Here is a 7383-nt window from a genome sequence, read left to right as displayed (position 1 = left end):
AAAAATCGTCATTTTTCAGTTGTGCATGTTTTCGGATTGCCCAGATAATGTACTATATCCCAGCCAAAGCGGCATATTTTAATGTTTGGGACTTGGGTTACCAGAGAAAGGATGAAAGTAGACTGCATGCAGTCGGAATGCGATCTCTCAGACAAACGGGCGGCAAAATGATGTTCGAATGGTGATATAATAAAGAAGGAATGCAAGGCTGAGGAAAGGCATTATTGATAAAATAAAAAAAGATATGTCGAGATGGTTTGGACACGTGGAACGAATGAGTAAAGAAAGAAGAGCAAAATAAATCTAGGAGAGGAACGTAGTTGGAAATAGGAGCGGCGGAAGGCCGAGAAAAGCTTGGCATGATCAAGTCGGTCAAACACTTGAAAGCGGTCAGGTCAGGAGTCGGAATAACCGGTGCAAATGTTTGAGGAGATGCGTGAATGTGGGACGAAGAACGTTTGTTGTGGCGTTCTGTCCTCCCTGGCTACCCCTGCGGGGAAGCGACGTGATGATTACTTAGTCAGTAAACTTTGAGCCGTTCAACTGAAGATCCGGATTTGAAAATTGAACGAACGAATCGGTCTCAATAAACTAATATTCGCTGTGTTATTACGTGGGTCGCTTGATAAGTACAGACACTGTTTTTTTGTCACTTTTTAATCTTCGTAATCGGATTGAGAACTGGCTGTACATATGGTGCAGTCACTTTCCAATATATATATATATATATATATATATATATATATATATATATATATATATATATATATATATATATATATATATATATATATATATATATATATATATATATATATAAATAAATATATATATTTAAAAATGTATGGTACGATGATTAGTATGTATATTGTTTAAATTCGAAACATAGTGCTGGAATCACTAGAATTTTATTAGATAACTATGGTGAAATGAAAGAAATGATTATCAAAAAATAATATGAAAATAACTCCTACAAGAAAATCAATATTTGTGAACAATCATGGGTAGAATGTTGAGTGTTAGATATCACTCACACCACCCTTTGGCAGGTCGCAGGCCCTGTGATTGGCCAGACTCCCATGTTCTTCTCAGCCTGTGTTGATATGATACCATGAGGTAGTACTTTACGAAAATGGCGCTATATTAAGTATCAATAAAAAAAATTGATTGAATTAAAAGAACTCATCAAATGACCCTCATGTTTAAAACCGGATTGATGACTGTTGTTGTTTTAATACTGACCTCTAGCGATGGCTAACCTTATGCAATCAAGTGTTTTTTGTTTTATGTTTAGAAACTTGTATTTTCCTAATTATATCCGAGATGACCTGCAGGCGGTGGTGTCAAAGGTGAATATATACGTATATATTTATACATATATGTACATATAAAAAAATAATATATATATACATATATATATATATATATATATATATATATATATATATATATATATACATGTATATATATATATATATATATATATATATATATATATATATATATATATATATATATATATATATATATATATATATATATATATATATATATATATATATATATATATATATATATATATATATATATATATATAAATATATTTATATATATATATATATATATATATAAATATATATAAATAAATATATATATATATATATATATATATATATATATATATATATATATATATATATATATATATATATATATATATATATATATATATATATATATATATATATATATATATATATATATATATATATATATATATATGGTAATATTAGTGGGTGTATAATAATTGAATAAACAATATGTTGCTTTGTAATTAAAGAAACGACAATAAAAGATTATTCTTAATTAATCTTTTATAAATTACATTTACTATGACAGTTCAACAATATTTTTCTATCTATCTGATTCTCTTGTTTTTCCCAGTGCGACGCATGGCGACATCTTGTGGTAGATTTGCGCGATCTGCTTTATCGACTGTCACAATATTGAAAGTCGGTACTATTTGTAGGTACTTAATTAAATCTATGGGTACCTAGGTATTTTATTACATATATATATATATATATATATATATATATATATATATATATATATATACATCATATAAAATTGCATCAGCCCTCCGCTACAGGTACAAGTCCAGGGTAATATTGAATAAATATTAAAGTGGTAAAATGATAAAATACTGTTGGAATACATACGACCCACTCACCAATACTTTTGGGACAGTATGTCCCAATTATTATTTTACAGTAATCAATAAATAATATAATCATTTATTCAAATATTTGTTTTTCCTCTCAAACTAAATTACCAATTAATATTTTGTGCTGTAAATATTACATGAATTATCAAAATAAATAAAAAATCATATCGAAAGGGTTTTGCTTTTTGTCAACACATGTATCAAATGAAGACAATTTTGCGGCTATTTGGATAATGAATATCTCGGTAACGGAAAGAGATCGAGCAAAATCTGTGATTGTGTATGATAGAGGCCAGTTATAAGAATGCTTTGAGCAGTGTTAAGCCAAACAGCCCCAACTTGAGTTACGGCTAGTTGCCTTTACACATTAGTACAGTAAAAACGCGTTTTTATTATTTAGTTGTTTATTTTTCAATGCACACATGACAAGCTACAATATACAATACAGTCACTATACAATACACAGGGTGGCGCAAAAATATCATAAGATGCAATGATTTATGCAAATGATGTCGTACGTCAATTATATTTGATATTTGTGAACTAGACGGCTGCAGTATGCAAGCATATTCAGGGTGGTGCAAAATTAATTTAGTTAAAGTTAGGTGGGGGAGGCAACGAAGGAGACAATGGTATGCGCATGTGAGGAGAATGGAACCATCCAGACTCCCCCACATTGCACTGCACGGCCAACCCCAAGGCAGACCACCAAAGAGATGGATTGACAGGTGGGAATCGACATCGCAGGAGGCTAATCCCTCTTAAAAACAGTCCAAGAAGATAAAGAAGAAGAAGCAGAATTAATCATCAAATTTTGTTTTTTAAATGAAAATTTCTTACTTACTTACTTATTATAACCCTTATCCGCACCCAATGGTGCATAGGGCACTGCATCGAATTGACGCAGTGTTTCTTGATCATTATTTACATGAAGGCAAGGTGATCACTCTTGGGCCTCCGTCCGGTCCAGGGTAATATTAAATAAATATTTCAGTGTAAAAATCAAAAAATATTTATTTTCCCCCTACTGGGAATCGAACCCGGGATCTCCAGCACGGTAGATAAACACGCTGACCATTACACCACGAGGACGGACGGAAAATTTCTAGATAAATTTAGTAAAAATTGAGTAATGGAAATAGTTATTTGGATTTATACAAAAATATTGCCTAGTGAAAAAGATGATATCCTTCAAGTGGCTGCCGCCAGTTTTGATACACACGTAGGCGTGTAGCTACAAGCTACTGCTACTGCCAAGTTGGCACCACTGAAAAATACGAATTCGCCACGGAGATTCCCGAACGAATTCAACAAAAGCGGCCAACCGAAGAGAAGAGAGCGAGATTCGCCTGCATCGTTTGGTTCTAAAGGACGTGTAACATTTAAATTCAAAGTTTCATTAATTAATTAGATTAAATTATAATAGTTAATATCAATAGTAATTGAAGTGTAAGAACTTATATAAATAAACGATCTGTAAGTAAGAATTCTTTAAATATCCTTTTCTGGCTTCCCGTTTTAATAACACACACACACACACGAGGTGACCAAACACACTTGTGCCCGTTTTATTAATCTGTCTGCAATACTGCAGCTGTCTAGTTCACAAGGTCAAATATGATTGGCGTACGAGCAGTGATGGGATTCAACATCTTCAAGAACCGGTTCGCCCTTTAGGTACATCCCCTACCCCCCTTATAAGGAAAAACAGTTTTTACATTCATTTATGTATTTGTTTTTTATTCTGCACATAAACAGAACATTCACATAACAACTGAGAATGCTTTTATTGAAATTATATTCAATTCTTGCAATTATAATAGTAGGTACAGATTTTAAAGTGAATTGAAAGTAATGTAACAATGTTGTAGAACAGGCCTAGCCAACTCAAATTGTAACTCAAGCCGCATCGATGACCTAAAATTATTCAATTTGGACCGCATTACAGACATTAATAAAATAAAAAATATATATAACAATGAATTTCATTGTTCTTCTTCTCATTTCTGAGGGTTGTGACACCATTTCATTTCATACAAAAATAGATCGCTTCGATCGTTTCTATCCACCATTTTACCGCATTCATAGTTTGAATTACGCTACATATTTGATTTAATTTGTCTGTTTTCTTTTACTTTTTTCTCAAAATTCTCAATTTTGTTACATTTGACGACAATATTCCTATGTATGGGATACAGACTATCAAAAGTTTGTGTGATGGATACAGCAGAAGAGGTCTGAAGATCTTTGGGTTCTATTCACCTTTGAATTTTTTTGATTAATACATTTATTTACATCTAAAACTTGTATTCTTAAAATTTCAACCTACCAATGGTTATGCAGATTGGGAGGACGGTATTTTTACTCGACCGTATGTCCTTGTGTATTGACTTCTTTATCCCGCGTTCATAGTTTATTTCAATAGGTCCCTTTAAAATATATATATATATATATATATATATATATATATATATATATATATATATATATATATATATATATATATATATATATATATAATATATATATATATATATATATATATATATATATATATATATATATATATATATATATATATATATATATATATATATATATATATATATATATATATATATATATATATATATATATATATACACCGCAGGACAAAAAAATTTACGAGTTTACCTGCTACCGCACGGGTTGACTTTACTTTACTCTTTTTCTAAGAAATCCTTTTTCGATACCTCTTTCTTTTGTTCGATAAATTAAAGACACTATGTGTCACCTTTCTACAATATTTATATTTAAAAATGTCTCAAACAGTCTTGTTTTACCCGCGTTTGAGTGAACATAACACAACAATCATGAAAAGTGTAAAGAAAATGTCGATTGCGATAAAATCCAAAATAATCACATTGTCGCAACAAAACATATCTAATTGTGAAATATCTTGTTGAGTTGGGTATTCAGAAGGTGCAGTAAGGTTTTTATTAAAAATATTCCAAGAAACTGGATCCATAGAACTGAAAAAAGGAAGCGGACGGGGGCGCGTGACATCTGCCCGAGATGATCGCTTAATAAAAAAAATTGTTATGCGCGATCGATTTTTAACGGCATCTGAAATACACGCAGAGGTGCAGTCTACCAGCACATCAACATTTTCAGTAAAAACAGTGTCCAGGCGGCTGTTGGAGCATGGTTTCCAAGCACGAAGACCCGCAAAGAAACCATTACTGACGAACAAAATGAAGAAGGCTAGACTGGATTGGGCGAAGGAGCACCAGAATTGGACCTTGGAGGATTGGCAAAATGTTATTTTCTCCGATGAATCAAAATTCAACCTTTTCGGTCCAGACGGCATAAAGATAGTTCGACGAAAACCTGGGGAAAGATATCATCCGTCGTGCGTCACTCGAACCGTTAAACATTCACCCTACGTCATGATTTGGGGGTGCATGACAGCGTACGGTTTGGGACCTCTAAATTTTGTACAGGGTACGATGAATGCCATCCAGTACAAAAAAGTGTTGAAAAACCATCTTATTCCAACAATCGAGGACATTACGCAGTATACCACGGACCCGATTTTTCAGGACGATTCTGCGCCGTGCCATAGAGCCCGCACTGTGAGTACAAATATTTATTTTTTTAATGCATTTTGTGACCACTTGATAAATAATTTATTGTTTTTTTTACAGATCAATGAATTCAAGGATAAAATTGGCTTAAAATCGATGACGTGGCCCGGGAATAGTCCTGATTTAAACCCGATAGAAAATTTATGGGCTATTATGAAGAAAAAAGTCGGAAAAAAAATCAAAAAACATTTAGGAATTAAAAAGAAACTTGGTTCAAGTTTGGGAAGAAGAAATAACTTCAGAAATTTTAGATTCGCTTTACGCTTCGTTAAATAATAGAATTTTACATGTTATAAAAAATAAAGGTGAATTCACTAAGTATTAAATATTTTTAAATGTTATAAATATGTTTTAATGTAAAATACCTAAATTTAAAATAAAGCGATTAGAACCTACTTCTTGTCTAATAATAATAAAATGTCTTTTATTATTTCATCACAAACACTCGACCATAAATGAACCGTTATGGGTCTCTAAGGTTCGGGTAATCTGATACCTGATATATAATGGCAATTTCCAAGTACAATTCATGAGTAGGATCTTTTATTTTAACCTTGAAGTAACGAGTAGTCATCACATATGTCAAACAATACAAAAAAAAAACTAATTATTAATCAAGAATAATTCATCATGTGTCAATTATAGTTTTTTTGAGGACTCGTAATTTTTTTTGTCCTGGGGTGTATATATATATATATATATATATATATATATATAAAATATATATATATATATATATATATATATATATATATATATATATATATATATATATATATATATATATATATATATATATATATATATATATATATATATATATATATATATATATATATATATATATATATATATATATATATATATATATATGTATATAACGTGGTAATATTTTCTTTCGTAAATTAAGTGTAAATAATATGTAAAGTGGGTGTATAATAATAAAATAAACAATGTGTTGCTTTGTAATTAAAGAAACGACGGTAAAAGTTTATTGTTAATTAATCTTTACAATAATTTTCTATCTGTCTGATTCTGACAGTTAACAATATTATATTTTTTTCTATCTGACGTCTTTTGTTTTATTCAGTGCGACGCGATCTGGTGGTAGAACTGTTTTATGTAGGTACTATTTGTAAGTACTTAATAAAATGTATAGGTAGGTACCTATATATATATATATATATATATATATATATATATATATATATATATATATATATATATATATATATATATATATATATATATATATATATATATATATATATATATATATATATATATATATATATATATATATATATATATATATATATATATATATATATATATATATATACATATTTATATATATATATATATATATATATATATATATATATATATATATATATATATATATATATGTATATATATATATATATATATATATATATATATATATATATATATATATATATATATATATATATATATATATATATATATATATATATATATATATATATATATATTTATATATATAAA

This window comes from Brachycentrus maculatus, unplaced genomic scaffold, assembly GCF_059751285.1.
Source record: "Brachycentrus maculatus isolate JH-2025_06_01 unplaced genomic scaffold, ASM5975128v1 h1tg000136l, whole genome shotgun sequence".
In the NCBI taxonomy this organism is placed as follows: Eukaryota; Metazoa; Arthropoda; class Insecta; order Trichoptera; family Brachycentridae; genus Brachycentrus; species Brachycentrus maculatus.
This window is presented reverse-complemented; position numbering follows the sequence as displayed.